Here is an 18,927-nt window from a genome sequence, read left to right as displayed (position 1 = left end):
AGTTCTGTTTGTCACAGAACCCTTGAACACATTCTCAGTTTGAATATAATAAACTTTCTTGAGGCTAAGCTGCTTATGTCCCTGAATCAGCATGGTTTTAGAAAGTATTGCTCGTGCCAAACTCAGCTTGCCCTTTTCTCACATGATTTACTGAGAACTATCGAGGAAGGACAACAGGCAGATTCCCTCTTTCTAGATTTCCAGGAAGATTTTGACACAGTGCCCCATTGCAGGCTGTTAAAAAAGGTATGAACACATGGAATAAGTTCACAGATGTGTGAGTGTCTTGAAGACTTCTTAAATAATAGAACCCAATATGTTATCCTCGACTGCAAGTGTTCATCAGAGGCAAGAATATCGTCAGTAGTGTCTCCAGGAAATGTGATAGGACCACTATTGTTCTCTATATGCATAAATGATTTGGTGGACAGAGTGGGCAGGAGCCTATGATTGTTTGTTGATGATGTATGGAAAGGGGTCAAAGTTGAGTGACTGTAGGAAGATACAAGGTGACTTAGACAAATTTTCCAGTTGGTGTGATTAGTGGCAGCTAGCCCTAAATGAGGAAAAATGTAAGTTAATGCAGATGAGTAGGAGGAACTAATCTTTAATGTTCAGATACAGTATTACTAATGTCCAGCTCGACACAGTCAAGTCGTTCAGATATCTGGGTGCAGCATTGCAAATCAATTTGAAGTGGAACGAGAATGTGAAAACTGTGGTACAGAAGGCAAATGGTCAATTTCAATGAACTGGGAGAGTTTTAGAAAAGTGTGGTCCACCTGTAAAGGAGACCACATACAGGATGCTGGTGCAACCTATTCTTGAGTATTGCTCAAGTGTTTGGGATCCGTACCAGGTCGGATTGAAGAAAGAAATGGGAGCAGTTCAGAGAAGGGCTGCTAGATCTGTTACCAGAAGGTATGAACAAAATGTGAGTGTTACGGAGATGCTTTGGGAACGCAAATGGGAATCCCTGGAGGGAAGTCAGCACTCTTTTCAGGAAACACTATGGAGAACCGGCATTTGAAGCTGACTGCCGAACAATTCTATTCCTGCCAACACACATCATGCGTAAGGGCCATGAAGATAAGATATGAGAAATTAGGGCTCATATGGAAGTGTACAGACAGTCGTTTTCCCTCGTTCTATTTGTGAGTGGAACAGGATGGGAAATGACAAGTAGTGGTACAGGGTACCCTCCACCATGCCCCTTACAGTGGCTTGCAGAGTATTTATGTAGATGTAGATATACTGCAAAGACTGGTACCTATCTTTTAATACAGAGAAATGCAAAGTTGTGCACTTTAAAAAAATGTAAAAGTGTTGTATTGTTTGACTGCAGAATTAATGACTCATAATAGCAGTTACATGAGACAAATATGTGACAGGAACAATGTGTAGAGATTTGTTGTGAAATGACCCTTTAGACTCAGTTGTACGTAAAGTAAGTGGCCGGCTGTAATTCATTTCCAGGTACTGTGGAACTTTATTGTACTTACAAAATAGATGTATATAGTGGATCTAGTATTAAAAGATTCCTTGCTGAGTATTGATGTTCAATGGTGTCACTACATGTGCAGTTCAAGTGGCACATACCCTCTCCACTTACAGGGTGTATAAGTGGGCAAGGAAAAAAAATTCCCGGATTTTTCCTGGATTTCCCGGTTAAAAATACACTTTCTCCCGGGTGAAAATACGTGTTTTCCATGTTAAGTGACAGTATATTTTCCCATATCAGTCCTTTAAATGGTTATGGTTTTATACACGAGTGTAGAATTTCCCGGCACTTTAGAAAACGAAACTCGGGAGAAAAGACATGTTTTGGAAGTATCTTTGATGTGCAGCAACAAGTCAGCTGCGTATTTTCATATTACGAAAGTATACATGTTACTTTCTGAATCATTGAAATCGAGATTGCGATGCGCGTTTGAAAACCAGTCATAGCTCATGCCACGTGATCTTGCCAGCCGATGGCAGTGTATATTCAGAGCCTAGAACACGTGACATAGTCAACCAACTGCAACATCACTGTTAAGTAGCATGAACACACAAACAGGGAAAGTTAATGGTTTAAATTAATATACATGGTGTTGCTACAATAAAAGCAAAGCTTCCACATATAATATTGGTCTCTAAGGTTAATAAGCTGCAAGAGAAGCTAAGCTTTTGCACATAATGTTGATCTTTTTTGCGCGTGTTACACTTAAGATATATCACACAAAAATAGCCAGTAAAATTTTTAATAATGACATAAATGCCTGATCATCTGTGTTCGAAATTCTTTCTAAATGGCTAGTCATCAAAGAGTTGATTTTTAAATGAGAGTCAAACGCTCTGTGATTTAATAAATTCATGGTACATTCTTGCACATTGTTCAACTTAAATAAAAGAAAGTTACTTTGAAAGTAACGCTTTTCAAACCATCATTCGCAATATTTCCCCACAACCTGTTAAGAAATAGGTTCGTTTCAGCAGTTGCCAGAGCGCACAGTAAAAGGCGACACCACGCTTGCGCAACTATCATGAAGTAGGAAACCTGTATGTACGTAAGTGTAAAATATTAAAAGATCATACATTATGTCATAAAAGAACCAAGACATCAGAGGATACTCCAAGAGCATTGGAATTTTGTGAACCATACTAAAATGTGCACATTTAAAGTGCATACTTAAGTGCACATTCGTATGTCCAGATTCCCATTGAAGTAGACCTCGACCTGATATTAAGCTTTTCAGTGTGGGTTTCGGGATGTAAATTTTCTTGGAGCACCAGTACTGTATTATATCATGTTTGGTTCTTTATTATGGCAAAATGCCATATCTGCTAAAAGATGAGAACGTGCCCTTGGAATGCAGCGAACAGTTGAAACTAGCCAGTACTGTGGAATTAAACATTTAGTTTCAAATACATTGACTGCCTCTGTGGAAAAAATTTATAAAAGTCAAATTTCTTTAGTAAACAGACAAAAATAACTTCATTGTTCTGCAAGGCGATTAATGCTTGAATGTCAGAAACGTGGAAATAAATTAAATCTGAAATTAATGACACATTTTAGCCTTGCTTAATTATGTGAATGCATTTTAATTCACTTGATAGCTCCTGGCCACAGATATCCATCCGTTTTGTTTTCATTTGACATGAGAGTAAAGGAGGGGGAAACAGCAAAATGACTACATGTAAACACGGGGCACTTGGAGACTACACACTTCCTCACTGTAACTCAGACTGCTCTGCGCATCAGCCCCGGATCTACGATATTTGCGAACTGGGTCAATACTAAAAAAATCGAATTTTCATAAATTTGTTCATCTTGTAGCACATATCATTCTGAAAAGTCTGAATCATAAAACATGTGTTTGAGGAAATGTTAAGACGTATTATTTGGTCTTACACTCTGTGGAATTGAAATATGTGTATTTTGTAATGGAGTCATCAAACTATATTCAGGAGAGTGGAAATTGAAATGTCCTGTGGTGCCTCTCCTGCTCCCAGTTGGCCGGTTTGACAGCCTGCCCCTCTTAAAAAAACTCATTAATAGCAGATGGGATTATTTGTAATTGGGAGAACAAGAACTCTTCATAAAATTTGCACTATTTATTGCCTATGAGCTAATAACTTGCTGCTTTGTGTCATATAAAATTAAATATAGTACACATAAAACCAATAAAGACAAGAGATAAGCAAGACATTACACATTTCTTCAGTCCTTAGCTCCTAGCATTTTTTCTCTCTAATCTTGCTACAGCTATACATGCATGCTTTCCTTTCTGCGAAACAATCTATTACCTCATCAAAGTTCGTCAAACATTTAGCTACATGAATCATCGAAATGTTGTTATCTAATGCTGAAAAAGTTGTTAACACAAGTAATACCCAAGACTGGTGTGGTTTCTTGATCTGATTGCATCTATTTTGTCACTGTCTGCTACATAAAACAAAATAGGCCTTTCTAATATTGCAGCAATTTTGTAACACACACCAAATAAACAAGACTGTTTTCGCACAAATGGGCATTTTTGTAACACGACAGAATATAATTCACGAAGTATCAATATCAAATGCCTATTAGGCCTACTAAAAGCAAAAAGCTTTATGTTAGGAAATAATTTTGTATTTCATTGATATGCATCAGTTTCTCAAGCATGAGATCCAAAAGTAGTATTACAAAATTTTTATATAAATTTGGAATCATCTTATTCTTCCATAATTTGTGTGACTTCCTTCTTCTACTTCCTTGTTCTAACAAACAATCTTGTCATCAATTCTGTATCTATTCCTACCATTGTCAAAATTTGTTCGCCGATTAACTTCATTAACCTTGCCAGAATCACAGGTTTAGTTATCAGGCAATTATTTTCCTGTTAGGTGCTATTACGTTTTTGTACAACACATTTACCGCTTTACTTCCAAAATAGAACTTATGCGGCTGCTAGCTGGGGACTGTAAAACTGGTCCTTACTAGTACAGTGATCTGGCCAAAAATTTTCTGTCAAAATTTCAGTTTCTTGCATACACTGAGAAGATAATAAGTAATCTTTCTCACCTGTTATTCCTGCCAGTGGTTTATTTCCATTCTGGTAGTCTGAATCTATAGATTTCGCTAGTAATTATAACACCGCTGATCATTCGCAAACCCAATCAACCACATAATCAGACAGTGATTGACATTCACCCGTTCAGCTTTAATCCGCTCAGCTCGTATAGCCCCGTCCCTTTTTGTCTGCGGAAAGTTTATTTCTAGATTTGACGAGGATTCTCCTGACAGAGACATCACACAATCACAAATAAACTTATGATCCATTCAGAAATCAACTTAAAATGTGTTCAAAAACCAACAGGGAAGCATTTCAAAATCATATGAATAATCGATAAACAAATGTGCGCTGGACGCTAGGCGCTTTGTGAAACAAGTTCTTTTCCTCAGGAATATGAATTTGGCACATCCTTTTCCTGGTAGCATCTAGCTGCTTGCTGCAACTGCTCGCACAGCCAACAGCCACATTCCTGTAGCCACAAGCAAGAGAATCTACAACTCAAACGTGACTCAACTGCGCATACGCACGAGCCCGCTCGTAACTCTAAAATGAATCTAATGTAAACAGTTGTGACTTCACGCTCATTGGAGGCAGTTTGTTTTTATGAAGCATTGCATAGTCTTCCTAAAGCCTTTGGCACATTTTGATGTTGGCAGACACTTGCATGAGCACTGTGTGTCGTTGTTGTATATGGCGCATTTCCTTTGCAAATTAAGTTATTTTCGTTTTTTTATCTCATTTATGTTTCATTGTTGAAGTATTATTCTGCAGTAGTGGGTTACAGTAATAGCCTTTGTTAGAGTATCAGTTCTTACCCATCAAATTTACGAAAATTTAACTGAAAACTAAAACAATGAAAAATTCCCGGAATTCTAAAAAATACCCGGATTTTTCCCGGTTATCTCCCGGATAAAAAAATTCCCAGGTTTTTCCAGATCTCCCGGTTGTCCTGGGGGCGTATACACCCTGACTTACCAACCACTAGACACAGGCTGCCTATATCTGAGCCGCCATAGTCCCAGACAGCATTTAAATGATATCTGCATGCCATTGTCATTACCTACCTTAAAGCTCTCATCTTACACTACTGGCCATTAAAATTGCTACACCAAGGAGAAATGCAGATGATAAACAGGTATTCATTGTACAAATATATTATACTAAAACTGACATGTGTTTACATTTTCATGCAGTTTGGGTGCATAGATCTTGAGAAATCAGTAACCAGAACAACCACCTCTGACTGTAATAACGGCCTCGATACACCTGGGCATTGAGTCAAACAGAGCTTGGATGGCGTGAACAGGTACAGTTGCCCATGCAGCTTCACCGTGATACCACAGTTCATCAAGAGTAGTGACTGGCGTATCGTGACGAGCCAGTTGCTTGGCCACCATTGACCACATGTTTTCAATTGGTGAGAGATCTGCAGAATGTGCTGGACAGGGCAGCAGCCGAACATTATCTGTATCCAGAAAGGCCCATACAGGACCTGCAACACGTGATTGTGCTTTATCCTGGTGAAATGTAGGATTTCACAGGGATTGAATGAAGGATAGAGCCACGGGTCGTAACACATCTGAAATGTAACATCTACTGTTCAAAGTGCCATCAATGGGAACAAGAAGTAACCGAGACGTGTAACCAATGGCACCCCATACCATCACGCTGGGTGATACTCCAGTATGGTGATGGTGAATACATGCTTCCAATGTGCTTTCACCGTGATGTCGCCAAACATGGATGCGACCATCATGGTGCTGATGTTTTGCCATTAGTGCACCCAGGTTTGTCATTGAGTACACCATTGCAGGTGCTCCTGTCTGTGATGCAGCATCAAGGGTAACCACAGCCATGGTCTCTGAGCTGATAATCCATGGTGCTGCAAACGTCGTCGAACTGTTCGTGCAGATGGTTGTTGTCTTGCAAATGGCCCCATCTGTTGATTCAGGGATCGAGACGTGGCTGCATGATCTGTTACAGCCATGTGGATAAGATGCCTGTCATCTCAACTGCTAATGATACGAGGCCATTGGGATCCAGCACGGCGTGCCGTATTACCCTCGAGAACCCACCGATTCCATATTCTGTTAACGGTCATTGGATCTTGAGCAACGCGAGCAGCAACGTCACGATACGATAAACCACAATCGCGATAGGTTACAATCTGACCTCTATCAAAGTCGGAATCGTGATGGTATGTGTTCCTCCTCCTTACATGAGGCATCACAACAATATTACACCAGGCAATGCCAGTCAACTGCTGTTTGTGTATGAGAAATCGGTTGGAAACTTTCCTCATGTCAGCACATTGTAGGTGTCGCCACCAGTGCCAACCTTGTGTGAATGCTCTGAAAAGCTAACCATTTGCATATCACAGCATCATCTTCCTGTTGGTTAAATTTCGTGCCTGTAGCACGTTATCTTCGTGGTGTAGCAATTTTAATGGCCAGTAGTGTAGATAACCCCACACTCTGCCTATTGACTTCTGATTTGAACTACAATCTGTACTCTGCTCTTGCCAGCTATTGATGAGACAGGACATTCTTGGACGCTCACAACTGTGCAATATTAAATCCCCTAGCACAAGTTTCCCAGTACTTTGTAATTGCATGTTTACTGAGTTCAATAAATTCAGCTTGCGATGATATAGCTTTGGCAAGATGAATTTTTGGGATTGTGACGCGCTTATGGACCCAGAACTACAACACAGGTAGCAACAACTGTTGCAATATCATCAGCAACAGTTGCAACCTAGTATCAATAGCAACAGGAAGCCAAACATCACAAGCAGCTCCAATTACTGCTTGCAGCCACATCTCAGCTTTTAGTTTCACTAGCTTCTGCAGCCTCTGGCTAAAGCTCTGGAGAGGGAAATTTACCTGTCTCATCTTCAGCATTACTTTTCAGCTTTTAAAGTAAATTTACCTGAGCAGAAATGCTCATCATTTTTCTCCAGGATTTCTACCAATATTTTCTGCTTGTTATGTAAACTGAGGCCTTAGATGATCCCAGGATCTTGAATCCCACTGAAATTCGTGATTTATTGTCAGCTTATACCACTAAGTAGAAATGTGTAGTCATGTCCAGGCTTACAGGATGGCAGATTTAAAAGGTTTAAGCTGCAATTGTCAATCTGAGTGTGACAATCCTCCACACAGGCAACTGTACACAGATTCACTATCACAAGATGTCGTAATTCACTTGTCCATAAATAATGAGGTCAGATCAGCAGCTCTAAAATTGTCTGATGAAAGTTTTAAAAGAAGTTGCTTTGTCTCAGGGATATAAGGTATTCATGACAGTGAAATGGAACTTGTAAGATAGTTCACAAAGTACATCATAACAGTCTACAAATCATATTTTCATTCATTTCTTATCTCTGAAAAACAAGCAGCAGGCTGTCCTGCATCAGGATCATACAGCAAGTAATTCCACTGCTTACATAAACAAACAGTTTACCACCAAGGCAATAGACAATGAACTCATTATCTGTATCCACCATCAAATTCTTTTTAAGTTCCAGACCTCGACTGGAAATTGCCTTTCTCCACTGACTTTTTCACACTCTTTCTTAGCAAAATAATCCCTTTAACAGAAGACAGTGTTGATTATGTCAGAGAAGAGGATATTTGCATAGTGTAAGCCAGGGTGTGGCTATAAAAACATTAACAGCTCTAATTCCCTAGATTGAAGTTACTTCAAACCCAGTGGCAGGAGTGTCACAGAAGGTGGTGATTCAATGCTTGATAGAAGCCTGTAATTTTTCTTCAATATCTTTGGTGAAATGAAACATATCCATGCAAACTAGGGTGTCCAAGCCTCTCACCTCTACAACATGAGAAATACTTTTGGTCTGGATGCTTTTATCACATTTGAGCTCTTGGTCTAGGATAATATTAGCCTGATATCTCAAGCCATTTCTTTTCAAGGTACAGACATCTTTTACAGAGGATTCAACAGGTTTTATGTTTGTTTGAAATGCAAATACAGCTGCTCCCATCTGCTTCACCGTTTCTTCTGAGTCTGTTCGGTCCCGCACCTGCTTAAGGAGGAAATAAAGGATGAACTAGAGAGGAAGCTGCAGGAGTTATTATTATCAAACCAGTAAAGGGTAGTTCCTGAAGTATGTCACCGGAAGTCATTCGCAAAAGTAGTTGAAAACTCTATCTCTTGGTGGTTTTAAGGCCACAGAGAATTTGTAGTCTTTTGTGAGTTCCTCACTACTTTTATGGCAAGGGGATTTGTTTACCACACTAACAGACAGTGAATGCATTTCTCACATAGACTTGTTGGATAAATACCTGTAGTTGACACTCAGTAGAGAGTCAGAGCAATTATTACTAATTAATCACACAATAGAATCTTGTTTAGAAAACAGGGTGTATACGTGGACAATGAAAAAAATTCCCGGATTTCCCGGTTAAAAATCCACTTTCTCCCAGGTGAAAACACACTTTTCCTCTGTTAAGTGACAGTATACTCTTCCTCAGCACAGTAAAACTCATCAATCCTTTGAATTTTATGGTTTTATATACTGACTTAGAATTTCCCAGCACTTTAGAAAACAAAACTCAGGGGCAAAAAACACGTTTTGAAAGACCTTTGATGTGCAGCAACATGCACACTGCACATTTCCATATTACGAAAGTATAAATCTGAATTCCAACAAACACCGCATGTCACTTTCCGAAGCATTGAAATTGAGATTGCCAGTCATTGAGTCATAGCTCATGTCACGTGATCTCGTCAGCTGACGACAGTGTAAGACAGGTGATGCAGTCAGTCAATAGCAAGATCACTCTTAAGTAGCGTGAACACACAAATAAGGAAAGTTAATGGTTTACATTGATATACATAGCAATCACATAAGAAGATTAATAAGCTGGAAGAGAAACTAAGCTTCCACATATAATGTTGATCTATTTTGCACATGTTACACTTTAAGATACATCACACAAATGTGCCAGTAAATTTTTAATAACAATGTAAATGTCTTATCTTCCGGGCTTGAAATTCTTCTAGATGGTAGTCCTCATAAAGTTGATTTTTAAATGAGAGTCAAACGCTTTTGTGATTTAAGAAATTCATCGTACATTCTCGCACATAGTTCATCTTGCGTAAACCGAAATTTACTTTGAATGTAATGCTTTTCAAACCGCCAATCACAACATTTTCCCGCAACCTGTTAGAAAGAGGTTCGTTTCAGCAGTTGCCAGAGAGCGCCAGATAGCGGATGTCAGCACGCTTGTGCAGCTACGATGACGCAGGTAACCCAATGTTCCTTCGTGTAAAACATTAAAAGATCTTACATTATGACGTAAAAGAAATAATACATCAGAGGATACTTCAAGAGCATCGGAATTTCATGAACCATACTAAAATGCATAATTTGGCTTAAAGTGCACATTCATATGTCCAGATTCAGATGCAAATTTTCTGGGAGTACCAGTACTGTATTATCTCATGTTTGGTTCTTTATTGTGGCATAATGCCATACGTGCACTTGCAATGCAGCAGACAGTTGAAACTAGCCAACAGTGTGAAATAAACACTTTGTTTCAAATAAATTGAGTGCCTCAGCGGAAAAGATTTAATAAAAGCCAAATCTCTTTAGCAAACCGTCAAAAATAACTTCATTGTTCTGCAAGACAATTAATGCTTGACTGTCAGAAAGGTGGACATAAAATCTGAAACTAATAACATATTTTAGCCTTCTGTAATTATGTGAACGTATTTTAATTCATTTGCAAGCTCCCAGCCACAAACATCTGTTTTGTTTTCATTTAATGTGAGAGTAAGAAACAAGGAGGAAATAACAAAACCACTGAACGTAAACACAGGTCACGTGGAGATGACCCACAACTCAATCTGCTCTGTGCATCAGCCCCAGATCTACGATATTTCCAAAGTGGGACAATACTAGATAGTGGCACCCAGCCACACTTCTGTAACCAGAAGAAACTGTGCATGCCCAAGAGCCTGCCCGCAACTGCTCAAATGGATCTAATTAGTTGTCACGTCACGCTCATCGGAGGCAATTTGTTGTTATGAACTTATGAAGTGTTGCATAGTCTTTCTAAAGCCTTTGACACACTTTGCTGTTGGCAGACGCTCATCTGAGCACTGTGTTTTGTTTTTGTATATGGCGCATTTCTCTTGCAACTTAAGTTTTTTTTTCCATTTTCTTTTTTTCTCTTGTTCATGTTTTGTTGCTGGAGAATTATTCTGCAGTAGCAGGATACAGTAATATCCTCTGTTAGAGTATCGGTTCTCACCAGCAAAAATTTCAAAAAATTAACTGAAAACTACAACAATGAAAAATTTCCAGAATTCTAAACAATTCCTAGGGTTTTCCCGTTTTCTCCCGGATGAAAAAATTCCTGGGTTTTTCCCGGATCTCCCAGTTGTCCCGGGGCATATACACCCTGAGAAAAGAATCACCTTCCCTTTTGTAGTGTTCTTTGAAGTCTGCACACATCTGAGCCTTGTTTCATTGTGTAGTTGTTTTAACTCTTTCATGACCCACCTTGCACTTGTTTTGCGTATTTGAGTTTTTTTCTGTTAATGTTATAAAATGCACCAACATTTACTGCAACTGTTTTTGTAATATGTTCAACTGTAACTTGTTGGTTTTCATGAATAGTGTCATGAATGAGTATTTCAGGTGAAGGAGTTCCTTTCAATTGGTGGGGCAGGACACTATTCATCAGTCACTGAGGTGGGACCATTTTTTTATAACAATTTTCACTGTTTACAAAACTTTCACCATACTATAAAATCATTGAAGAAAAGATTTTATCCTTCATAAAGCAAAAAACTGATTACTGAATGTTGTTTAACTAATGTGGAAACATCTAGTGGGCACGAAATCACTGAAATAATGCAATATTGAGCTTATATGTAAGAAAAACCAATTCATATCTGTCTTTTATTCACAGTTCATCCCAGTGATGCCCAACCTTAAGACATAAAAGCACAAAATTCCTCCTACAAACTGTTTCATTTCTACATAAATTGGTCTCTCTAATTATTGAATGTCCCTCATATATAGACCACCCCTAACCTTCAGTAAATTCACAGCAGTATAAAATTCCTTTTTTTAAAAAAACCCACACCACCTAACAGTAGTACCAACCAGTAGAGAATGGTATAAACCCTTAGCCAATTTTGTTGTTTAGTAAATTAAATCTACAAAATACTTAGATCACTGCTTACTATAAAGGAGATACACTGGCTCACAGGCAGGCACAATGAAAAAACTGTCACACATTTAGCTTTTGGCTAAAGTCTTCTTCAGGAAAGAAAACAGACACAATCACAGAAGCAGGCACACCTTATGCACACATAATCACCATCTTGGATAGCTCCAACCAATTAGATGCCATTCTGTTATCTATTTGAGAATATTTGTCACCTATTTGATTATATTTTTTGTTCATATCTGCTTCTTTTGTTCCATGTGAGAAAATATTTCATTCATATGTGCTGCCTACTGTGAAATTACTTGTATTACTTTTGTTGATTGTGTGCAATCATCTGCACCATTGTTCGTAAAGTAATATTTTCCCTTCTAAGAGCCACTGTGTAAAACTCCTAGCAGATATAAACATAAAAGTCACAAAATTGGTATTTTACACTAAATGATAATAAATTATTTTCTATTTTGTCATATCCTTTGTTAACAAATTAAATTTGCTCCATTAGTTTTCTTTCTAACTGAACAGTGTTTGAAAAATTGGCTTTGTAACTGGGTTTTCATGTAAGTATTCCACTCTTCCAACCAACAAAATTAACTGAGAAATAACTTCACATTATATTTTATCTTAAAAGATCCAAACTCACCACATTTTAATAAAATTGACGCTGCTGAATATAGTTTGCAAGACACCAATAGCATCTGCCTCCAGCTGTTGCCTCTGCATGTTGTCTGCATTGCCAACTTGACTCTGGTCACCATTGCTATTTATTGTCTAGATGCTTATAGTGTAGTTGCTGCTTTGACTGCTGACAGTGGTGCCTGACCACTTTATATGGAAAAGTCTATTGTGGGTTGCAGGCCACCAATCTTCATTACATTTGACAGAGTGTCGCTACTGCATACTTTACTGTTTCTTCTACAAACTAATCTTCTGGCACATTCAGCTCACAGTCACAGATCTTGTAATGCATGCAGATCTTCTGTTATTTGGTTTCCACAAGCAATGTATGATTAAAATCTTCTTGACAAATATGTATAATTGTGTTATTATATTTTAAATGTTCTTCACAATTGTTATGTGTCTGATAACTTTTAATGGTGTTTTTACCATCTTGTTTAGTTTCCTGACAAGAGCTTGTTGATTTATGTTATCAAGAAAATTTCATTTGTATTTATTCTTTACAAATAACACATATTCAAAATTATTTTCAGTTCAGAAATACAGCACTTAATAACTTCTTGAAGCAATGAGTTAAAATTAAATCACTTTTCCTTCTGAGCTATAAGCCTAAATACTAAATACACATAAACTACAGCACATAATCATAGATTTCCAGTATAGATGTTAAGTAAGCTCTTAAATCACTTCAGATGAGACATTAAGTACAATATTAGATTCTAGTTTCCACTAAAAGATATTGGTAAGTCTTTAGTTTTCTTACTGGGTACACTTGTCTAAGGTTGCTTACTGTATCAAAGTTCTCAGACACACACAGAGATGTTTTTTGTACTCAGTTGCCTTCCACAAATAATGAAATACTCTTCAGTCTTAAGCCTGTAATATGATCAAAGTCTGGATGCAAAAGGGTATCTTGCAGTAAACTTCTTCTTTGTAATTTTCATTTTCTATTGTATTCCTCAACTCAAACTTCTCGCTTTTCTATCTAACTCCAGATTATGATGTGACAGGGCTCATGGATATAAAAATGTTCTAAATTCTTGATACAATAACGTATTAAATTCCCAGATCAAGATTCTTCATAGTTACTTTCATCTTGTAATTTGAGTTTCAATTTGATCCAAATTTGTATCTAACTCCAGGGTTGCCATGTGAGAAGGTTCTGTGTGACAAAATCATGAAAAATTGTTCTTGAATTATATTCCCTTGTAATATATTAATTAGTTTATTTTTCTACTCACTTCATCCAATGAATTTTTACTGAGTTGTACAACAGTTTTCATTCATTGGAGCAGCTTTCACAAGTGCACTTTCATTGTGGATATGTAGTAAGACTCTGACAAAACTGACTCCTCCTCATTTTATCAGTACATCTTTTCTTTAATATACACTCTCCAAGGTTATTCTCACTGCTGCCATCTCCAAGGGGCCCCTTCAATGACTATGCAGTGTTGGAAACTCCATGACATACTCCAAGACCTATACTTCAGTGTAGCATACGCTTTAGTACAGCATCAATAAGCCACATGATTACTCATTTATATGTGACAACCAGGCTATAGAAGAGTTCACAACTCTGATGTAGAATGTAAATAACCCAAATTCAACTATGCAAAATTTTTGTACCCTCATAAATTGGTGATTGGCATCTTGTTAATTAAGTGCCATCTGTCAAAAACTATTTCATCTGGGGCACAGTGGTACCAATGTTATAACATTTATACTCATTAGTTAAACTGTGGTTCACGGAGTTAAATTTCACTGTTGAAACTGAAAAAAACTGATAGTCACTGGATGTGTCAGTGGGCATAAAAAATCTTCCAAATGAATAAATTAAAGAAATGACTGGGTCTCATGCCTATCTAGCTGGAAGGCACCATCACAGTTGATAATATCTTCTGATGAACATATTTGCACAGTTAATGATTTTTCCTTTGTGGGGAACTACAGTCATGTAGAACTTCTCAAAAGAATTTTTTGCCATCTCCCTGTAAATTACTATTCATTTATCTCACACAATCATGCTTTCTTGTTTGAAGAGATTCTCAACTGTAAGTTTAAATGTCTTAAAATTGTTCAATCTGACTATATTACATGTTGTCATTGAAATAACATATATCTTTTAAGGTCAGGAGGAAAGAAATATTGCATGGTCATACTGCAACCATTCTGTGTTCAGATACTACAGTTTTCTACACTGGTTATAAGTCCAAAGAATCAGTTCTCCAAGAGGATGTCCTAAAGAATGCAGTGATTAATACTCTTAAGCCAATACCATTATCAAATTCTGTTCCAGTTTACTGTCAAACATGAGGATGGTGACATATTATCAAGCATGCCAACAGTTTCTTCTTCTAAATGGCTGAGGAACGTGCCCAATCTGTGCTAGGTTTCACAGTAACTGTGTCATGGGTAATCACTTTGACAGTTAGGGGTCCACCTGTGGCCTACATAATGTGCATTGTTACTTGCAGGTAGCAAGAGAAATTTCATAGAACCACCAACTCAGCTTTTTGGTCCTTTTTTGCCATCTGCTACTACCTGACCTCAACTTCAGTTAAGGTCAGAAGGAAAATAACACTGGCTGATCATACAGCCACCACTTCACTTCCAGATTCTACAGCTTCTCCACAGATACATATGGGAATTGCTAGAATAAATTTTGCTAGCACCAAATCTACTGTCTAAGCACAAATGCTGAAACCATACAATGTGTTCACTTTTGATCTGAATGCATCCATCAACAATTAGACTCAATTTAGATATTTTCACTACAGCCAAACACCACTGAACCTTATAGGAGACACAGCATCAATTTTGCAGGCTCATTCTTAAATGAAATGTGACAGCTAGCAGATGACACCATCTTCAAATTTCCTTTAGTGGTACTGTTGCGTAGTACTCTTATGTAGGCTGTGATGTCAGTAATTTCTAATATTTTTTCTACTGAAGGGTTTTTGCAAGCAATAGTACCCAACAAAGGGTCATAATTCATAACCCTAGACTTTCAGTCATTTTGTGCCCAGAGCAACAATAAACATTTACTTACCATACTATTCCTCCCATCATCCAATGAATGGAGAACAAGGAACATGTGTGTATGACAGTTGCCTGTACATTCATGTTTCTCAGTATTTACAGGGCAAAACGAATGGACTTTCCTGCAATGTGGCTACATGGTTGGTGACCACAATCTTACCACTCCTACAAGACCAGCACCTCAGATGACTGTTTAGCACCACAGCAGGGTGTTCTACAGAAAAGCACCATTCTGAGCCTGAACCTTTGGTTAGCACTTAAGACTGTTGTGAAGCAGTGGTCACTCAAATGCTTGGTCACCACATGTTCACCACTGAGTCAGACAGAGGTTCTTTGAGATGACACAAAACAAGCCCGGTGTCAGGTACAACCATCACCTGCCATAACCACCACCACAGCCATGCCATTGTTGCCACTGCCATGTCCACCTTTTGAACTTCAGTGGCTGCTGGCACAACCACCATAAGTTCTACAGCCAACTATCCCAGCCTGCCATGACTCCTAGCTCTGACCAGCAGCAGCCTCCACAGCCTCCATGTTGCCACTGCCAATGTACCAGCAGCAGTCTCTCTTGGGGGCTTCTGGCAATCAACATCCCACCATCAGCACAGGTGCCTTCAAAGTTTGACAGCCTGATGGAGATTGCAGTGGATCTGTCATTTGCAGTGCCTTCTTGATACAAGACCAGGCAAAACTGGGTCACTACCATCCACCCCATGTGCTCAATTTGAGGGGGAGTGATGCTTAATGGATCTAATGAGGATGATATTATGGAAATAATGATAGTCTGTTGAGCACAGTGACACTGCAAGTTCCATTAAAGACTATGAGCAGGTTGTTGCAGAACATTACATGCCCCATCTCTGAGCAGCTGCTAATCATTTACACACCCAAAACTCAATGCCATTGAATGACAAGTGTCAATAAACCAGCTTGTAAATCAGTTAAACTTGAATGAGGAGTCTTGCTTTTTCTACAACTGAGCCCAGACTTAGTACGTCAGACTGTGATATGCCTAGCCCAATGGAAGCTCACTGGACTGTCACTTTGAAGATGGGAAGTCCACATAAGAAACTCTTCAATGGGAGAGAGCAGAGGTAGTAAGTTACACCATTGCCTGAAAATGGTAAAAATCTCTGAAAATGAAAGACAATACATTAAAAAGTGAATAATTTTCCAAGAATGCTGTAACTTTGTTCTGTAAAAATTTCTCTCTTTTATTAGAAGAGAAATAAACAAGAAATCATTCCTTCTTCATTGGCCCTCGTAGTATAATGTGGCAACTGTTGGTAATCTTCTCAAAACCTTTGGCTGACAGATGATGATCTGATATATCTCACTAGACAAATCAAACATTCATCAAGATTCCCTTACATTCCTTCACTTCAGGTGGAAAAATGCATTGGTATCTTGTTTACTATAACAGGGTATGGTAAAGGAGATATATGGATAAAATATTATGGTTATGTGTAATACTAAAAGAGAACGTAGCAACAACTATAATTTTGAGTCCATTTATGGAACACACATACCTGAACATTGCAGAAATAGTTCCATCTTCCCATCTGTATGTAACTGGGTTAGTATGGCCATATAACTGTTCAATTGTTAATGACTTTGGGTTGATTATCCTTATTTCCACATCAACATTTTTGCCAGATTCATTAGAAATTTGAACAACTGTTTGTGCTAGAGCCTGCAGTAATAAAATTACACAGAACAAATAAATAGATTTATGTACTATACATTATGTATTCATTCTGCCCAGTCAAATTACCCATAATGAATAAATAGATTTATGTATCATACATTATATGTCTTCATTCTGTCCAATCAAATGTGTCAAAATTTGCTTTCAGTTGTTTCATTCATACGCATGACACCAAATATGTCTTGATGCAGTTGTTGATAATAATAATTTTTATTATTAACATAGGCTTTCATTATTAAATACAACAACATGGGTATTTTTGAGAACATCTGTGTCACTTTTAGAAGGTTTGTGTACGTTATAAACAGTTGTTAGTCAGTGTAGTTAACATGTCTGCTGTACTGTGCTTTTATGATAACTATATGTATGTTATAAGATGAATAAATCACTATTCATAACATAACAAAGTGGCTGCAATGTCATTGAATACAATGTTGCTCTACTATATCGTATTTATTTACCTCCCACAAAAAATTAAATGGTATAAAATTCATCATGATAAAGCAGAGATGTGAAATATGTACTACATCCAGAAGAATAAAGCTGAGATATCTATAACCTCATAACATTATTCTTTTACACTGATCAAAACACAAAATGTTACTGAAACAAAATTACTTAAACTTTGTTAATTTGGTACCACTGAATACCAAACATAGGTTGAAAATCACATATTACCTCTCATTCTCAGATTCCAGTCATTATCTGTAATTATATTTTTTTCATTAAATATCAGCCTCCACAAATAAGTAGTTGGTAGCATAGCCTGACCATCTCCACACAAATTGACACTACAATAACCTCTGTAGGTACAATGAATTAATTTATACTAATTTTCAAAGTTGTAAAGTCCTTTTTGAAACACCCTGTACTACCATTACATGATCAGATACATGACCTGTATGTGTTCATCCTGTGATCTACAACTACCTCCATACCTTCCAAACATCTACCTCTATACCTTCCAGACCACTGCGAAGTACATTGCAGAGGGTACATCCCACTGCACCAGTGATTAGGTTTTTTTCCTGATCCAGTCACTTATGGAGCACAAAAAGAATGATCATTTAAAAGGCTCTGTGGGTGCTGTAATTAATCTCATTTTGTCCTCACAATCCCTATGTGAGTGATATGTAGGGGGTTGTAGTATATTCCTAGAGCCATCATTTAAAACTGGTTCTTGAAACTTTTTAAGTAGGCTTTCTCAGGATAGTTTACATCTGTCTTCAAAGAGTCTGCCAGTTCAGTTTATTCAGCGTCTTTGTGACACACTCCAACAGGTCCAACCAACCCGTGAACATTCATGCTGGTCTGGACTGTATACATTCATTATTCCCTGCTAATCCTGCTTGGTATGAGTCCCATCCACTGTTGTCCCAAGAACAGAGTTCTGACAGTTGTTCCAAATTAATGGGTTGATAAATCACTGGACAGACAGATGGGATTCCAAGCATAAGAGTTTAATGGAGAAAGACCATATACTGTTAAGAGTGATATGTTAAGCATAATTTATTGAGAAAGAAAGACTGTCATTTATACTTTGTAAATGTGGAATGAAGAGACAGAAGTCACATATGTATAAGCATGGCAACACACCTAGCAGTCACACACATTTCATAGTATTTGATGTAATGATTAGGAAAAGGGACCCTTGAGAGATGTCATGAGATTAAGCCATATGAGGAGGGATTCCAAGGCGATGACAACCACAGTAGTTTATGAGGTATATTGTAGTGCAAATATTAAGGAAACACAAAGT

This window comes from Schistocerca cancellata, chromosome 5, assembly GCF_023864275.1.
Source record: "Schistocerca cancellata isolate TAMUIC-IGC-003103 chromosome 5, iqSchCanc2.1, whole genome shotgun sequence".
NCBI classification, from domain to species: domain Eukaryota; kingdom Metazoa; phylum Arthropoda; class Insecta; order Orthoptera; family Acrididae; genus Schistocerca; species Schistocerca cancellata.
The sequence above is the reverse complement of the archived record's forward strand: the minus strand, read 5'-3'. Positions refer to the sequence as shown.